We start from the raw sequence: 19,070 nt of genomic DNA on the forward strand, positions 1-19,070 counted from the left end.
GTTTGTAAATTGCGATCCCTAATCCTATTCCACTGCCCATTAATCAATCCATCCTTTGTAGTTGCAACTCATAATTGTGCAGAGCCCTAATCCCATTCTACTACCCATTAATCAATCCATTCTTTGTAGTTGCAACTCATAACTGTGCAGAGCCCTAATTCCATTCCGCTGCCCACTAATCAATCCATTCTTTGCTGTTCAAAAAAGAACATTTGTGAGGCCAAATAACCAAAAAATCTTACAGACATAATAAAATAAACGGTGAACTACACAAAAATGTCTTATTAATCATGCAATAAGCTGGCCCTAGTCACATAAAAAATATAGGAAACAATATGTATATAATGATTTTACCTCATAATGAATTTTTGAGAATCATATTATATATGTGGATGGATCCACTCAAAAAGCATGAAACTCCTCAAGTTGAAAACCTAAAATAAGGGAAATACCTTCGGACATTTCAACAAAAGGAGAAAAGGTTATATTAACGACCAATCGGAATTCTCGAAAGTTCAGCACATCAGTCCCTTTCAGTAAATGTATACCTGCAAAGCAATTATTCCTCTAAGTGAACCCTGAACTCTTTTGTGTAACATGTAAATAATTTTTTTGTAACATCTAAATATAACATTAAATTACAGTAGAGAAACATGGTGTACATGCATGTGTCGTAGGTGGGCCTATCAGAATCACAAGAAAGACATTTAGTTATGAGAACGTCTTTTTTGTAAAGGCCAGAGAGGTTACATAATGAAAAGAAGAGCCAGAGAAAGGTACCACGTACACAAGACATGTAGCTGGAGAATCACAGAACCCTCAATCAAAAACCTAATTGTCAGTGAAAATCGAACGGTAACCTTCCTCGCCTGATCTGAATGAACTCTTGTGAATCAGAGAAAATCTTCAGCGTCATTTTTGAAATAAATAAATACTGATAAGACCACAGCGTTCTACAATCTCCATTGGAAATTTTGCAAGTTATTATTATTACTCATTTTATTGTTGCACATCACATATTTCACTGCCGGAAAAGATGATCATTTTCTTCCGGAGGTAGAAGAAGGCCTCGTGCTACTTGCTCATTTTGCCCCGTCATTTAAGCAATGGCGCAAGATATTCAACGCCATCATGGTCACCCCGTTGAGCTCGTGGTCCGCGTCGGTCAGCGGCGTCCTCTCGCCGGCCCAGAGGACGAACGCCTTATCGCAGCGCGCCGGCGTGCCACGAACGTGCTCCAGCAGGGTGGCCGCCTCCGTCAGCCGGTCCTCATCCCCGCCCGCGGCCAAGTCCATGGAGGCGCGCCCCAGCCAGCGCACTGTCAAGGCGTAGTCGTTGGCGCACTCGTCCAGGACCAGCCGCCGCCGGGGCGACGTCTCGGAGGCCTGCAGCCGGGCGATGCGGTCGCCGGTGGCCTTGGCAGTCGCCATGGCGATCCTCACCGCGATGACGACCAGGCCGAGCTCGTCGGCCGTCGCGCTCGCCGGGTCCGCCCCCAGCGTCTTCACGCAGAAGTCGTAGTCCTGCGCCCTGCCGGTGCCGACGAGCCTGCACGTGTCCTCCAGCGTGCTCGCCCTCGCCGTGCGCGCGTGCTGTGTGAGGAGCAGGAGGACGAGGACGGAGGAGAGAGCTTGGAGAGGGGCCATGGTCGTCTCATTTGTTTCTCTGTCAGACTCGAATTATATATAACAAGAGTATAAGGAGTAATTAGATGCTGGCGCTATAAATTTGTGTTTATGGTTTCAAACGTTTCCATTTGTTGCTCATGCACCAAAGTGAAACTCTTTTACTAATTACGCCACATTAAACAAATTTGAATGTATAATGCGAATCAACCTGTGGTTGAGATGGTTAGGTGGACAGTGGTATCCCCAACCTATCAGGGTTCAAATCCTGGTGCTCGCATTATTCCTGGATTTATTCCAGGATTTTCGGCGATGTGCTTTCAATGGGAGGAGACGTTCCCGCCGATGACGAGGCGCCTATGGTGACTTCGTAATTCTTAAGATGATATGCCGGCTCAATCTCTCGGAGGTGCTCATAGGGATAGGGTGTGTGTGAGTACGTTCATAGAGGTGAGTGTATGCACGTGTATATGAATGCTTGTGTCTGTACTGGTGCTCAAAAATAGAAAAAAGAATTTGAATGTATAATAAAGGACCTCGATATATGCCGAACGTTCGGGCCGGGACGCGAGCGGTCCGAACTGAAGTTCGGTACGAGGGAAAATATTGCCGTTCGAATATTGTCGTGGGAAACAAAATTAGTTCTGGCCCGAACAAAATTAGTTCCGCTCGGGGGCTCTCCTCCCGAACGACAAAATTAATTTTTTTTCTGATACAAATTAAAGCCTAGATTTTTTTTCTTTTCATTAACCAATTGACATTCGCTTTGGGCTTCATCATGACTGGTCATCCCGAAAAGAATTATTTAATAAAGTTGCCATCACGAATAATAAGAAGAAAAATAATTTGCCATGGTCCAATGGTATAATACATAAAAAATAAAACTGCCATGGTAATCATATAAAATGGCCATCATAGTAAAAAAAAGACCAAAACATAATTTTTATTGTTATTAGAGAAAAATCACCATGTTTTATTTCAAAAATAATTTACTTAAAAAGAATTTTATCGAAAAATTGAAAAAGGGAGGATGTATGTACAAAAATGAGCTTGCCATGGTAGACAATTTTTATCGTCCATGTTACAAGAAAAACTTTGCGACGTAACTAAATAAAGTTGCCATCATGAAAAGTAAAGAAAAAGAAAAAAATTGCCATGGTCCAACAGAATAATTTGCCACGTTACAATAAATAAAATTTCCATGGTGTTAAAATAAAAATGCCATCATGCTAAAAAAATAACAGAAAAGGAAAAAAATGCCATGGCAGGAAAATGAAATTTGCCGTGATACAGAAAATAAAATTTCCATGGTAGAAAATATAATTTCGCCAACATGGAAAATCAAGAAAAAAAAGAAATTGCCATGTAAAAGCAAAACAAAGAGTTAAAGTTTGCCATGTATGTTGAAGTACTTTTGCCTTGACAGTAGACATGAATTTGCCCAGGGGAACAAAAGGGAAAATTGCCATGGCAAAACTAAAAAGGGATATTTTGCCATGTATGTTAAACTAAAATTGCTATGGCAATAAATGCAAGTTTGCCATGTCCATTAATGAAAAATATTGCCATGGCAAAACCAAAAAGCAGAATGTTGCCATGTATGTTGAAGTAAATTTGCCGTGACAATAAATGTAGATTTTCCATCTCAATGAATGAAAATATTGTCGTGGGAAACAAATGGTGAAAATTGCCATGTCAATGAATCCAAAATTTGCCATGACAAAGCAAAAGGAAATATTGCCATGGCAGAATAAAAAAATAAAAAAATTGCCATGGCAAGATATGTAATTTTGCCATGGCAGTAAAGGTAAATTTCCCATGGGTAAGAAAAAGAAAAAATTGCAATAGCAAATGCAAAATGAAATTTGCCATGGTAATAAAAAATAAATTAACCATGCTACAAAAAGGAAAGTTGCCATGTTCTTTAGGCCTACAGGCTGAAAATAACCATGGTAAAATGCGGGTTGAAAATTGCCATGATCGAATAGTATAATTTGCCATGACAGAATAGTACAATTTGCCATGTTCTACGAACATGGAAATTTCCACGATCGAATAATACATTTTGCCATGGTACTAAAATAAACTTGCCATCATGAAAAGAAGATAGAGAAGAAGCCATGGTACAAAAAATAAATTTGCCATCATGAAAAAGAAAAAAGGAAATTGCCATGGAACAACTAATTTTGCCATTTGATTTTACTTAATAAAAAATTCCTTATGACTTGCCATGTGGTTTTAACAAGAATTTCCATGTTGCTTAACGGAGATTGCCATGTTTTCACAGAAAACTTGTTCTGCTTTATTTTTGCCATGTACAAAGTAAAAACAAGCTAAGAAAATTGCCGTGTTTTCTAGAATAACATGGCAAAAAGGATATACAATATGCATAGGGGGTTGCCATGATTGAAAAACTACAAATTAACGAGTTCGTTCTCTAAAAAAACATGGCCCTTTTTCTGAATTTGTAAATGGTGACATGACAAATTTAGTCGTTATATTCTCGAGGAGAAGATGGCAAACTAACAGAAGCTAGATCCATTTTCCTTTTTTTTGTGACATGGAGCGGAAGCTGCATTCATGGAAGGCTGTTCATGTAATTGGTTACCTAGAAAAACGGGGGAAATGATGCAAGCGAGCTCACACACGGTCCAGAGAGCGAGGTGGACAGGATCGTCGTAGCGAGAAGGGTATTGCCTCTGCTTCAAAGTGGAGTGGATGCACCCCATGGCCTAGCTCATCGCGGCCGTAGACGGGCAGATAGCGCCGGCGCGACCAATCACGCATCACCACCACCTCCACCCCACTGTATAAGTGTAGGGCCGCAACGCCGGCAAGGGATGCAGCGGGCGGGTGATCAAATCCGGGCCGTCGGCACGGAATTGAATCTAAACACTCTTATATTATTTTACGGAGGGAGTATATAGTAAGGAGCTTATCTTAAATTTGCCATATACTATTAATTAAAAAATTCAGAAATTTGCCATGTTTTTGTAGATGCACATTGCAAAAAATCTGGAAGAGCATCGAGGGATAGACATGGCAAGGATTGAGGGATGCACGTGGCAAAATCATATTGTGCTTTGTTAAATAAGAAAAAAGCAGTACAACTCAAGATGAGATGCACCATTGCACAAAAGGAAGCTCCTAGAAATGATTGGACAGAGGAATCAACACTGCAGACAATGCCACTCTACTGTGTGCACCGAATGTCTGTTACAATAAGAAAGCTCCTACCGCCGCGTCCACAAAGCAGCATCTAGTTACAAGCAAAAAAGAGAGGTGGGTGCTCACCGGATAGGGCCACAGTCGATGATGTTTGGGGATGCGACAGATGATGTAAGACCCAAAGCGACAGGAACTGGCAGTGGAGGTCTTGCCGGCGCGCACGACCGGAGCTGCCGCAGCGACGACGGGCACACACAACTACACAAGAGCATCTCCCTCCCGGCTTCAGATCGGGCGCGGGCACCCGCGAGCCTGATCTCCTACCCTCCAAAACAGCAGCACGACCAGGCATACGGCCGGTCTATCTGCCGCCGTCGACACGGGGCCGCGCACCGAGAAACTGTCGGTGAGACTTGAGACCGCCCCTCCACCAGGGGTCGAGGTGGCTGACGGAGACAACGCGCGGAAAGGAGCACCTCCGGTCCTCACCTCCGGCCCACTGGAATCACGACACCAGCAAGCGTGGGTCCCTCGCCTCCGCCGCCGTCGACATGGCCGCAGCAGCCGAGATCCACCAACCGCATGATGCGCGTGAGCCTCCATCTCCACATCGCGCCACTGAACCACGCTGGGATCGCCGCCAACACCATCGCCGGAGTAAACGAAAGGGCTGGGACGGTGTTGGTGGGGGGTAGATGGGGCGACTGTGTGGCAGAGAAATGGGTAAGGAGTGGCTGGGACGGGGAAACACAGGAGTGGTGGTGGGGGGCGTTCGCGGCGGCAGTCAATTTCCCCGAACGAAATAAAAAGCTGACCTGGCTAATTTCCTCTGCTCTAAGATTCGTACCTGAATCCAATGATGAAAAGCACGTTCGGCCCAAAAGCTTAAAATACTGGTCGTTCAGATGTTATTGATTCCGATAATAAAACAATTTTGCTAAGTACTCCGTCGACTGAGACTTTGTTTTGTCTCAATCGATGCTATATTCCTTTGATCTTGCATGGAGATCCATGCAAAAAAGATTCTTCATTTTTCTTTTCTTTTTCTCCTTGTACTATATCACTTGACTAAGGTTAAGTCTCAGTCGACTGAGACGTAGCCACTTCCACAATAAAATTTTGACAAATGTAATTAACAAATGGTAAAAAAGTTTAGAGAAATCATTCACCGATCACGGACAACGTTCCGCCGCCCATACAGCATTGGATATCATCTGATCATACCGCACACGTTCACATGTTTTTACTAGCCCCAACCAGCCATGTGCCCCTTACCTTATCTTCAAAAACCTCTGTTATCTTCTCCCAGCCATTTTCCTCTCTTTCTCCGAACTCTCATCCCCGCAGGACGCAGGTTCCATTTGTAGCCGCCCCAAGTCCTCAAGTCGCGTCCGCCGTATCGGGAGAGCACTGGCATCCGCATCCACGGGGAGCCGCGTCCGCCGTCGCCCCACCCTCCCGAGGGAGCACCGGCGTGGACAAGCATGCATGGTTGTTGCCTCCTCGAGCTCAGTCACAACCGCTGGTGCCGCCATAACAACAGTTCCCACAAGTGTGCTAGTGTTGTGCTACGCGACGACGTTTATGCAACAAGACCTATGTTGCAAAAGGGTTCTCACAACACGACTTCTGTTACAAAAGTGAGGAAGACGCTCGGCCGCGAGATCATGTCAGATTCGAAGGCTCAGAACCCGATGGATCTTTTAAAAAGATCCGCCGGCCGACGCATAGCACGCCCCAAAGAATTTACCAGAGATTGAGGGGAAATGGATCTATTAATGAAAACTAGTAGAATGCCCGTGCATTGCCACGGGCCAACAAATGGATCTATCAGGAGCCCCTCAACTTCAGCTCTTTGGCCACTCTATTATTATTACTTCACTTGTTATCAGCCCAATCCAAATCCATCTGGTGTTCCCTCCAAATTTGACAATTTGTTAAGTCCCATCATCCTAGATAATTGCTCGTGCGTTTCAACGGGGCACAAATATTATCCTCATGCATATGTTTTTTTTCGAGGGATCCTCATGCATATGTTGCAATATTGTCAATTGATTAACCTTTTTTTAGCCAAAATGTCTATGTTAAATCAGTTAGAATTTTTTTGCGGGGTAAAAGGGATTTGTATTACTCAAGAGCCAAGAAGGTCCTCCCTACACAAGCTAGGGATATTGTCCGGGCCGGAGCGGAGCCAGACCACAGTACGGTCCTCCGTCCTTCCAAAGTTCGCCAACGCATGGCTTACATTATTCTGCTCTCGAGAAATATGAATAACATGGCACTCCCTTTCACTTATAAGATGCTTCACTTCCGAGACCACCATGGCATACTGCGAGCGGTCTTGTCCTGAGGCATTGATCAGTTGCACTGCCTGCAGACTATCACACTCGACGATAAACGACAACTCCGTCCATTGGAGGGCCAAAGCTATGCCCTCCATGCACCCAGCCAGCTCGGCATGTAGAGGGTCCGGGCAAGACCATAGCGAGCGACACACGGAGAAAATAATGGCCCCTTCCTGGTCACGGAGCACCATTCCCGTCCCGGCCCTCCCGTCATCATGGGAAAAGGAGCCGTCGACATTCAGCTTCGTCCAGTTGGCGGGTGGGGGACTCCATTTGTGGACTATTCGTGGCACACCTCCCACATGTGATATAGGTTGTTCTGCACCTTCTTGTTGGATGGTCATCTTCCCTTTGTCCCAATCTCCCTGTGGATACTGCTGGATCCCGAGCAGTGAGGTTACGTAGCTCTGCAAAAAGCGACGGGATACCTCCACAGGCGGCGCCGGTTTGTCATGGGTGATCTCATTGCGCACATGCCAACATCTCCACAACAGCATAATCAGGCGCAGCCGGTCCCGTTCATTGCTTTCTGCAATTAGGTTCAGGAGCCACTCTGGGCCGGTGTTACGGACTGACTCGATGTCCGGTATACTCCACACCTCCGCCATAGTCTGCCACAAATGCACCGCCCGAGGGCACCTGCAAAACACATGAAAAGTGTCCTCGCGCTCGAGACCACATAATGGGCATATATCAGTAACCTCCATGTGTCGACTGAATTTATTAGACCATGTGGCAAGGGAGTTAGTAGCCAAACGCCATGCAAACACACGCACCTTAGGAGGAGCAGGGCACCTCCATAATAATGCCCAGATGGCACGTCGTCCGTCCGGTGCCCTGCTCGCTGCGACTGAAGAGGGACAAAGCTTGTCCTCAAGCGCCAGCCGATACGCGCTACATACGGTGAAGATACCAGTGCGTTCTGCACCCCATGCAAGGAAATCTGCCCCCAGCCGAGGGGACGCTTTAATCTTTAGTATCTCCTGAACATCAACGGGCAAAAAGTACTGTTGAAGTAGGGTTCCGCGCCATGCACCATGCTCGTCTAGTAGCTCTGAGACTCGGCGGAGACAACACCTTCCCTGTTGGGTAATTGGTGGCCGACCAACAGGGTGTGGTATCCAGGAGTCCCGCCAAATTCGGACCGATTGCCCGTTACCGATGCGCCAGACTAAGCCTTTCTTCAGCAATTCGAACCCATGCACAATGGCCTGCCAAGTTTGCGACGCGTTGCTAGTGAAAACAGTATCTTCTAATCGTCCATTAGGGAAATACCTTGCCTTCGAGACGCGCGCACAAAGACATTCCGGGTTGACCAAAATACGCCATGCTTACCGAGCTAACATTGCTTGATTGAAGAGTCTGAAGTCCTTGAATCCCATACCCCAGCCGATTTGGGCCTCAGCATCGAGTCCCAAGATTTTCAGTGGGTTTTCCTCTTGCCTCTGTACGCGCCCCACTAGTAGCTACGAATCATCCGCCCCAAATCATCGCAGGTGCTTCTAGGAAATTTAAACAAACTCATTAGGAAGGTGGGTAGGGCCTGCGCCACCGCCTTAATAAGAACCTCACGTCCTGCTTGGGACATCAATTCTCCCCACTGTATAATTCTCTTTGTCAGTTGTTGCTGAAGATTGTGTAGTTTCCCTTTTGAAAAGCGGCCACTTGGCGTTGGAAAGCCAAGATATTTTTCCTCAAAGCTCATATTCACCACGTCCAAGTTGTGCATGACCTCCTGCTTGTTAGCTTGTGAACATTTGGGGCTGAACATTATAGAGCACTCGGCAGGATTTATGAGCTGGCCCGTAGCTCTAGCATATGTACTGAGAACTTCTTTGACTTGGGCAGCCTCCTCTCCATTAGCACGAAAGAACAATAAGGTGTCATCCGCGAAAAGGAGGTGTGAGATGCCTGGAGCTTGGGTGCACACCCGGAGTGGAGTGAGGCGGTTGGCTGCAATCTCCTATTTTAGAATAGTATCAAGATCGTCAGCAACAAAAAGGAAAAGGAAAGGTGAGAGGGGGTCTCCCTGCCGTAGTCCACGAGACGGTGCGAATGAATCCGAGAGGGCTCCATTGACTTTCACACAATACCTCACCGAGGTGACACACCTCATTATCCAATCCACCCATCGGTGAGAGAAACCCATCTGTTGTATCACTCGCTCCAAGAAAACACAATCTACCCGATCGTAAGCCTTGGACAGGTCCAGTTTATAGGCACAAAAGCTCTGCTCCGGGTCCTTCTCCTGTTTGATCGCATGAAAACACTCAAAAGCGATTAATGCATTATCTGTAATTAATCTGCCCGGTACAAAGGCGCTCTGCTCTAGGGACACCAACTCATCCAAAATAGGCCTCAACCTATTGACCAGGCATTTGGCTATCACCTTATATATGACATTACAGAGACTGATAGGCCGAAAATCAGTGAGTCGGGACGGCGAGTCAATCTTGGGGATCAAAACAATGACCGTGCTGTTTATCCCGTCCGGCATGACTCCAAAGGCAAAAAATAATTTAACCGCATTAATTATGTCATCCTTCATCACCGCCCAATGCCGCTGGAAGAATCTCGCGGGGAACCCATCCGGCCCCGGCGCCTTTAGGGGCCCTATCTGGAACATTGCATTAGAAATCTCCTCATCGGTAAAATTCTTGCATAGATTATTGTTCATCTCCACGGACACCTTGGGCTGTATAAGCTGTAACACATCATGTGGATCCAACATTGGGCCAGCTGTGAATAAATTATGAAAATAACATTTTACCATCTGTAGCATGTTGGCCTGATCGGTGTGCATAACACCCGCCTCATCCGCCAGCCCTCGGATTTTATTCTTTCTCGCTCGCCAATCTGCCTTCCTGTGAAACATCTTGGTGTTACGATCCCCTTCCTTTAGCCAAACAATCCGAGATCTCTGGAGCCACAACATTTCCTCCCTGTATAACAGCTCATTCATCTTGTCCATCTCCAGTCTTATTTCAGCTCGGTCTGCATTCATATTGGTTAGTTCCTCAAGCCTAGTACGTGACTTTTCTAGCTCCCGTGTAACATTGCCGAAAGTTTTATTACTCCAAGTGTGTAGATCAGCCATAACAGTAGCAAGGGCCTCCCGTACATCTCCCAGGTTCCTCTTCGTACCTTTGCTTGACCAAGAGTTTGCGATAATGGCCTCTAACGCCGGCGATCTCTCCCACATCAACTCGTACCGGCGGCTGCTGCGAGGCTGCCTGTCCTGTTCCAGCGAGAACTTGAGGAGCAGCGGACTATGATCCGACACCGGCGACACAAGGTGTGCCACCGAAGCTTGCATAAACATGTCTCTCCAGTCATTGGACGCCACCGCTCTATCCAGACAAACTTGGACGTTCGCCCGGCCACTCCGCCTATTATCATATGTGAATGGGTGTCCTGAAAAACCAAGATCAGTGAGTCCACAAGCTTCAAGTGCATCCTGAAAATTAATCATTTGACCAGCAGGTCTCGGAGTTTCCGATTGATGCTCAAAATCCCACATAGCCTCATTGAAGTCACCGATAATCACCCATGGCAGAGCGCTCTGAGCATGCAGACCTTTGAGCTTATCCCACATCATGTGTCTATTTTCTACTCTCGGTTCGCCATAAACAAATGTAGCTCTCCATAATGGCTTGTCCGGGGACACACGCAAATACACGTCAATCAATCTTTCATTAGCTTCTTGCACATCGACATACATAGACTCATGCCAGAATAGTGCTAGGCCGCCACTACGACCATTACTACTGACTCCTTCAAAACCAGAAAGCCCTAACCTATTACGCAAACGATACATCTTATTTTTATTTTGCCTAGTCTCACACAAGAAAACAAGACTTGGGGATTGCGTCATAACAAGAGACGCGAGATCATGAACTGTCGAGAGATTCCCCGCCCCCCGGCAGTTCCAACTTAGCCAATTCATTGCTCCTGACGGGGCGGCGCACCCGACCCCGCCAGTTTACCGGCGGCCCCAAGGCCGGTTTCCTCCACTCCATCCATGTTGTCCGAGTCCATCTTCTCCTCATCTTGGTTCTTGCCTTTGCCACTCTGCTGAATCTTCCCTCGTTTCTGCTTGTTGACAACGCCCCTCTTTGCATGCACCACCATAGCTCCCTGGTTGGGATTCAGGTCGTCGGACGCTTGCCCACGTGAAAATCTCTTCCCCAGAACAGAATCAGCCTCTTGCATGTATTGATCGGATTCAGCAGATGAAAAATCCGAGGTGTCGTGAAGGTTACGCATGGCCGGGATCATATCCTTGCTCCCAAGGTTGCTGTTGTGGCTCGGCTCACTCCCAGGTGGGCGTACTGAAAGTGGCAGGGGCGCAGGTATTCTACCTCCAAGGAAGACGAACTCTGGAGGTTCAGATGATGCCCGCACCGTACGGACTCTGCTGGCCTCAGCTCTCTGCCCAGCCAAGTGTACACGCATAGCTAAAACACGATCAGAGATGTCCGTGTCCACGTTGTGTCCGTCAGAGCTGCTGTGTTCGCCAAAACCATCGTGAGCATCAACCCGTACTGGTATCTCTGTTGTTTGCTGCTGCTCTTGACTTCCCTTCCCTCTACGCCTCTCTCTTGGCTTTCCAAGAACCTCAGAGGGAGCATTACTAGCAAAGTTCAGCCCCCGTCTTGCTGCAGGCCGGGTTCCAGGTGCCACAAACGCTGATCTATTCTCAAACTTTCTGTATGGAGAGCACCTCAACCCTTCATCATATGCTCGGGTCGGAACACCCAACCTTTTCTTCTCGCACTGGTTGCCATCGTGGCCTATGAATCCACACCAGAAGCAGTAGTGGGGCACCCTCTCGTAACGGAGTGGGTAGATAACTTGTTTCGCTGGGTCCTTGCCGATGGTAATTTTGGTCTGGAGCCGGCGGCCAAGTGGCAGGTCCACACGTATACGCAAGAACTCGCAAACCCTGCTCCCATCAGCCTCAGCATCCACCTCCATGACGGTACCCAACAAGCCTGCAAGAAATTTGCCATACGCAATAGTCTGTTTTCCCCACGGAACGTTGTATACACGGACCTAGATCAGGACTGAATTCAGTACAGCCTCAGAAGGCTGCTCTCCTTCCTTGAACGGGCCAACAATGAGTGCGTTTCCCTTGAAAATCCAAGGTCCTCCCCTTGCTACAAAGTTGTAATCTCCCTCAGAGAAGAAGGTCACCGCATACCAATTGTTCTTAATCCTTGCAATATTGAGGCCTGTTCGTACCTTCCAGACCTCGCTGAAGTGTTCCGTCATGTCGTCGACGTTTGGCCGCCCGATGCTGACGTAACGGCCGAGCAATCTCCATTGCGGCGGCGCCGCCACCGGCTCCACGACAGGTTCCTCTTCCACAACAACATCATCATCTAGGTTCACCTCGCCGCCAATACTGACCTCCGGACCATCCAGCCCCACACTTTCCCTCTCATCCCAGTTGCTGGTGTGATCAAACTCTTCCGCCGGCTCGATCTGACCTCCGGAACCCCGCGCGGGCACCATCGCATCGCCACCGAACGACTTCGGGTGGGTAGGGGCCTCATCGGCCCCCCCCTTTTCACCCCCATCGCCAGCGGACGACATCGACGGAGAGCACGCGGTTGCTGCAGACGTAGCTTCAGGGTCGAAGAGCGGGTTATTGAAAGGCGCGATCTTGCCAGGAAGATTGCGGCGGACTGGAGGACTTATGAGAGTCCTGCCCGCCACAGTTCCCTTGCCGGTCACGGCCCCAGACGGGTCCTCCTTCCTTTCGAGACGAAACGTAGACGGCTTAGACTCCCTCCGTAATCCGGAGGACGAACTACCACGTAGACTCATGGTGAGAAACGGCTTAGACTAGGGCGGAAGCAAGGGAGTCGCCCATGGCGGCGGCAGAAACCCTAGAACGAGGACCCATGGGTTTACCTGGAGAAAATCAGTTAGAATTGAATAGCACCCTATCTAGAAACATTGACCTGCCAACAAATATGGAGGTAATGCGTCTCTCATTTATAGACACATAATAGTTAAAATATTTGCATTCAAGCAAATATGGAATGTAATGAGAGGCGCACCTCTCATGTTTACACACAACAGTTGCAGTAGCAGGTGATGAAACCCCCAGATTCTGAAACATTTTCCCTTCGATGAAAATGCTGGTACGCCTCTTTGGGAGGCAGAAGCATTTCAATGATTCATTTTCTTTTCAACCACGTACCCAAGTGCGACTCATATTTTTGTTACTTTTAGCGTTTTCGAGTTGTTTGTAAATTGCGATCCCTAATCCTATTCCACTGCCCATTAATCAATCCATCCTTTGTAGTTGCAACTCATAATTGTGCAGAGCCCTAATCCCATTCTACTACCCATTAATCAATCCATTCTTTGTAGTTGCAACTCATAACTGTGCAGAGCCCTAATTCCATTCCGCTGCCCACTAATCAATCCATTCTTTGTAGTTGCAACTCATTGTTTGTAAATTGCGAGCCCTAATCCCATTCCACTGCCCATTAATCAATCCATCTCACAAGTTTAGTACATTTATTTCCCACAAGTATGGCAGTTGAATAATGCCCAAGAACCTGGAATCATTCACTTACAGAGAAAGAGGAAAGACACAATACCATCTTGTTAGCTCACCAGTAAACAATTTGAGTCAGTGAAGAAGTGGATTACCATATATAGAGAACACAGGGGAAACCCTCGTATCTGTGTGTGGCATACTCGGCTCCTTCCTTTCTCATCACTATTGTTGTTCTTGTTCTCTGATGGTTGCTGTTCAAGAAAGAACATTTGTGAGGCCAAATAACCAAAAAAATCTTGTTTATACAGACATAATAAAATAAACGGTGAACTACACAAAAATGTCTTATTAATCATGCAATAAGCTGGCCCTAGTCACATAAAAAATACAGGAAACAATATGTATATAATGATTTTACCTCATAATGAATTTTTGAGAATCATATTATATATGTGGATGGCTCCACTCAAAAAGCATGAAACTCCTCAAGTTGAAAACCTAAAATAAGGGAAATTCCTTCGGACATTTCAACAAAAGGAGAAAAGGTTATATTAACGACCAATCGGAATTCTCGAAAGTTCAGCACATCAGTCCCTTTCAGTAAATGTATACATGCAAAGCAATTATTCCTCTAAGTGAACCCTGAACTCTTTTGTGTAACATGTAAATAATTTTTTTGTAACATCTAAATATAACATTAAATTACAGTAGAGAAACATGGTGTACATGCATGTGTCGTAGGTGGGCCTATCAGAATCACAAGAAAGACATTTAGTTATGAGAACGTCTTTTTTGTAAAGGCCAGAGAGGTTACATAATGAAAAGAAGAGCCAGAGAAAGGTACCACGTACACAAGACATGTAGCTGGAGAATCACAGAACCCTCAATCAAAAACCTAATTGTCAGTAAAAATCGAACGGTAACCTTCCTCGCCTGATCTGAATGAACTCTTGTGAATCAGAGAAAATCTTCAGCGTCATTTTTGAAATAAATAAATACTGATAAGACCACAGCGTTCTACAATCTCCATTGGAAATTTTGCAAGTTATTATTATTACTCATTTTATTGTTGCACATCACATATTTCACTGCCGGAAAAGATGATCATTTTCTTCCGGAGGTAGAAGAAGGCCTCGTGCTACTTGCTCATTTTGCCCCGTCATTTAAGCAATGGCGCAAGATATTCAACGCCATCATGGTCACCCCGTTGAGCTCGTGGTCCGCGTCGGTCAGCGGCGTCCTCTCGCCGGCCCAGAGGACGAACGCCTTATCGCAGCGCGCCGGCGTGCCACGAACGTGCTCCAGCAGGGTGGCCGCCTCGGTCAGCCGGTCCTCCTCCCCGCCCGCGGCCAAGTCCATGGAGGCGCGCCCCAGCCAGCGCACTGTCAAGGCGTAGTCGTTGGCGCACTCGTCCAGGACCAGCCGCCGCCGGGGCGACGTCTCGGAGGCCTGCAGCCGGGCGATGCGGTCGCCGGTGGCCTTGGCAGTCGCCATGGCGATCCTCACCGCGATGACGACCAGGCCGAGCTCGTCGGCCGTCGCGCTCGCCGGGTCCGCCCCCAGCGTCTTCACGCAGAAGTCGTAGTCCTGCGCCCTGCCGGTGCCGACGAGCCTGCACGTGTCCTCCAGCGTGCTCGCCCTCGCCGTGCGCGTGTGCTGTGTGAGGAGCAGGAGGACGAGGACGGAGGAGAGAGCTTGGAGAGGGGCCATGGTCGTCTCATTTGTTTCTCTGTCAGACTCGAATTATATATAACAAGAGTATAAGGAGTAATTAGATGCTGGCGCTATAAATTTGTGTTTATGGTTTCAAACGTTTCCATTTGTTGCTCATGCACCAAAGTGAAACTCTTTTACTAATTACGCCACATTAAACGAATTTGAATGTATAATGCGAATCAACCTGTGGTTGAGATGGTTAGGTGGACAGTGGTATCCCCAACCCATCAGGGTTCAAATCCTGGTGCTCGCATTATTCCTGGATTTATTTCAGGATTTCCGACGATGTGCTTTCAATGGGAGGAGACGTTCCCGTCGACGACGAGGCGCCTATGGTGACTTCGTAATTCTTAAGATGATATGCCGGCTCAATCTCTCGGAGGTGCTCATAGGGATAGGGTGTGTGTGACTACGTTCATAGAGGTGAGTGTATGCACGTGTATATGAATGCTTGTGTCTGTACTGGTGCTCAAAAATAGAAAAAAGAATTTGAATGTATAATAAAGGACCTCGATATATGCCGAACGTTCAGGCCGGGACGCGAGCGGTCCGAACTGAAGTTCGGTACGAGGGAAAATATTGCCGTTCGAATATTGTCGTGGGAAACAAAATTAGTTCTGGCCCGAACAAAATTAGTTCCGCTCGGGGGCTCTCCTCCCGAACGACAAAATTAATTTTTTTTTCTGATACAAATTAAAGCCTAGATTTGTTTTTCTTTTCATTAACCAATTGACATTCGCTTTGGGCTTCATCATGACTGGTCATCCCGAAAAGAATTATTTAATAAAGTTGCCATCACGAATAATAAGAAGAAAAATAATTTGCCATGGTCCAATGGTATAATACATAAAAAATAAAACTGCCATGGTAATCATATAAAATGGCCATCATAGTAAAAAAAAGACCAAAACATAATTTTTATTGTTATTAGAAAAAAATCACCATGTTTTATTTCAAAAATAATTTACTTAAAAAGAATTTTATCGAAAAATTGAAAAAGGGAGGATGTATGCACAAAAATGAGCTTGCCATGGTAGACAATTTTTATCGTCCATGTTACAAGAAAAACTTTTCGACGTAACTAAATAAAGTTGCCATCATGAAAAGTAAAGAAAAAGAAAAAAATTGCCATGGTCCAACAGAATAATTTGCCACGTTACAATAAATAAAATTTCCATGGTGTTAAAATAAAAATGCCATCATGCTAAAAAAATAACAGAAAAGGAAAAAAATGTCATGGCAGGAAAATGAAATTTGCCGTGATACGGAAAATAAAATTTCCATGGTAGAAAATATAATTTCGCCAACATGGAAAATCAAGAAAAAAAATAAATTGCCATGTAAAAGCAAAACAAAGAGTTAAATTTTGCCATGTATGTTGAAGTACTTTTGCCTTGACAGTAGACATGAATTTGCCCAGGGGAACAAAAGGGAAAATTGCCATGGCAAAACTAAAAAGGGATATTTTGCCATGTATGTTAAACTAAAATTGCTATGGCAATAAATATTGCCATAGCAAAACCAAAAAGCAGAATGTTGCCATGTATGTTGAAGTAAATTTGCCGTGACAATAAATGTAGATTTTCCATCTCAATGAATGAAAATATTGTCGTGGGAAACAAATGGTGAAAATTGCCATGTCAATGAATCCAAAATTTGCCATGACAAAGCAAAAGGAAATATTGCCATGGCAGAATAAAAAATTAAAAAATTGCCATGGCAAGATATGTAATTTTGCCATGGCAGTAAAGGTAAATTTCCCATGGGTAAGAAAAAGAAAAAATTGCAATAGCAAATGCAAAATGAAATTTGCCATGGTAATAAAAAATAAATTAACCATGCTACAAAAAGGAAAGTTGCCATGTTCTTTAGGCCTACAGGCTGAAAATAACCATGGTAAAATGCGGGTTGAAAATTGCCATGATCGAATAGTATAATTTGCCATGACAAAATAGTACAATTTGCCATGTTCTACGAACATGGAAATTTCCACGATCGAATAATACATTTTGCCATGGTACTAAAATAAACTTGCCATCATGAAAAGAAGATAGAGAAGAAGCCATGGTACAAAAAATAAATTTGCCGTCATGAAAAAGAAAAAAGGAAATTGCCATGGAACAACTAATTTTGCCATTTGATTTTACTTAATAAAAAATTCCTTATGACTTGCCATGTGGTATTAACAAGAATTTCCATGTTGCTTAACAGAGATTGCCATGTTTTCACAGAAAACTTGTTCTGCTTTATTTTTGCCATGTACAAAGTAAAAACAAGCTAAGAAAATTGCCGTGTTTTCTAGAATAACATGGCAAAAAGGATATACAATATGCATAGGGGGTTGCCATGATTGAAAAACTACAAATTAACAAGTTCGTTCTCTAAAAAAACATGGCCCTTTTTCTGAATTTGTAAATGGTGACATGACAAATTTAGTCGTTATATTCTCGAGGAGAAGATGGCAAACTAACAGAAGCTAGATCCATTTTCCTTTTTTTTGTGACATGGAGTGGAAGCTGCATTCATGGAAGGCTGTTCATGTAATTGGTTACCTAGAAAAACGGGGGAAAGGATGCAAGCGAGCTCACACACGGTCCAGAGAGCGAGGTGGACAGGATCCTCGTAGCAAGAAGGGTGTTGCCTCTCCTTCAAAGTGGAGTGGATGCACCCCATGGCCTAGCTCATCGCGGCCGCAGACGGGCAGATAGCGCCGGCATGACCAATCACGCATCACCACCACCTCCAGCCCACTGTATAAGTGTAGGGCTGCAACACTAGCAAGGGATGCAGCGGGCGGGTGATCAGATCCAGGCCGCCGGCACGGAATTGAATCTAAACACTCTTATATTAGTTTACGGAGGGAGTATATAGTAAGGAGCTTATCTTAAATTTGCCATATACCATTAATTAAAAAGTTTAGAAATTTGCCATGTTTTTGTAGATGCACATTGCAAAAATCTGGAAGAGCATCGAGGGATAGACATGGCAAGGATTGAGGGATGCACATGGCAAAATCATATTGTGTTTTGTTAAATAAGAAAAAAACAGTACAACTCAAGATGAGATGCACCATTGCACCAAAGGAAGCTCCTAGAAATGATTGGACAGAGGAATCAACACTGCAGACAATGCCACTCTACTATGTGTACTGAATGTCTGTTACAATAAGAAAGCTCCTACCACCGCATCCACACTACAAGAAATATGTTAACTAGTGACCTTTTGTCAGTGACGCTGGAAGAATTGGTCATAGATCTATGACCATTTGAGACCAATTGGTCAAAAGCTGTTCGGGGGGCTCCAAACCCTAAACCATTGCGACCATTTTGTTCAAAAAGGTCGTAATTTCCTTACACGAAATGGTCATAAAGCAAATAGTGCTGGTCCGCTGCCTTATTTCTAGTTGTTAACGACCAATATAGATGGTCATAGTTTTGTAGATTATGGTGGGTTGTGATGACTAGGCGCCATCTCATCAGTTTTGCCTGTGTCATGTCCATGTGTCAATTTTTGTCCTAGGTTGTGAAGCAACCTATATTTCTGTTATTTCGAAAATTTCCAAAAAATTCTCATAAATTGTTTGGATCATATGTTCATCAAATATGTCAAAAACATTCCTTGCCTAGTTCAAAAATAACTCAACAATATTCATTTTCCTATTTTGTTCGGAGCAGCACTTTGTGAAGGAAGTACCACTTT

General features: G+C 45.3%; 2 pseudogenes; both read right to left on the reverse strand.

Moving 5' to 3' along the window:
- Positions 1–1,165: 1,165 nt before the first annotated feature.
- On the reverse strand, positions 1,166–5,549 carry LOC123043312 (putative invertase inhibitor; annotated as a pseudogene).
- Positions 5,550–14,884: 9,335 nt separating this feature from the next.
- LOC123038858 (putative invertase inhibitor) lies at positions 14,885–15,365 on the reverse strand (annotated as a pseudogene).
- Positions 15,366–19,070: the final 3,705 nt, after the last annotated feature.

This window comes from Triticum aestivum, chromosome 2B (genome assembly GCF_018294505.1).
Source record: "Triticum aestivum cultivar Chinese Spring chromosome 2B, IWGSC CS RefSeq v2.1, whole genome shotgun sequence".
Classification (NCBI taxonomy): domain Eukaryota; kingdom Viridiplantae; phylum Streptophyta; class Magnoliopsida; order Poales; family Poaceae; genus Triticum; species Triticum aestivum.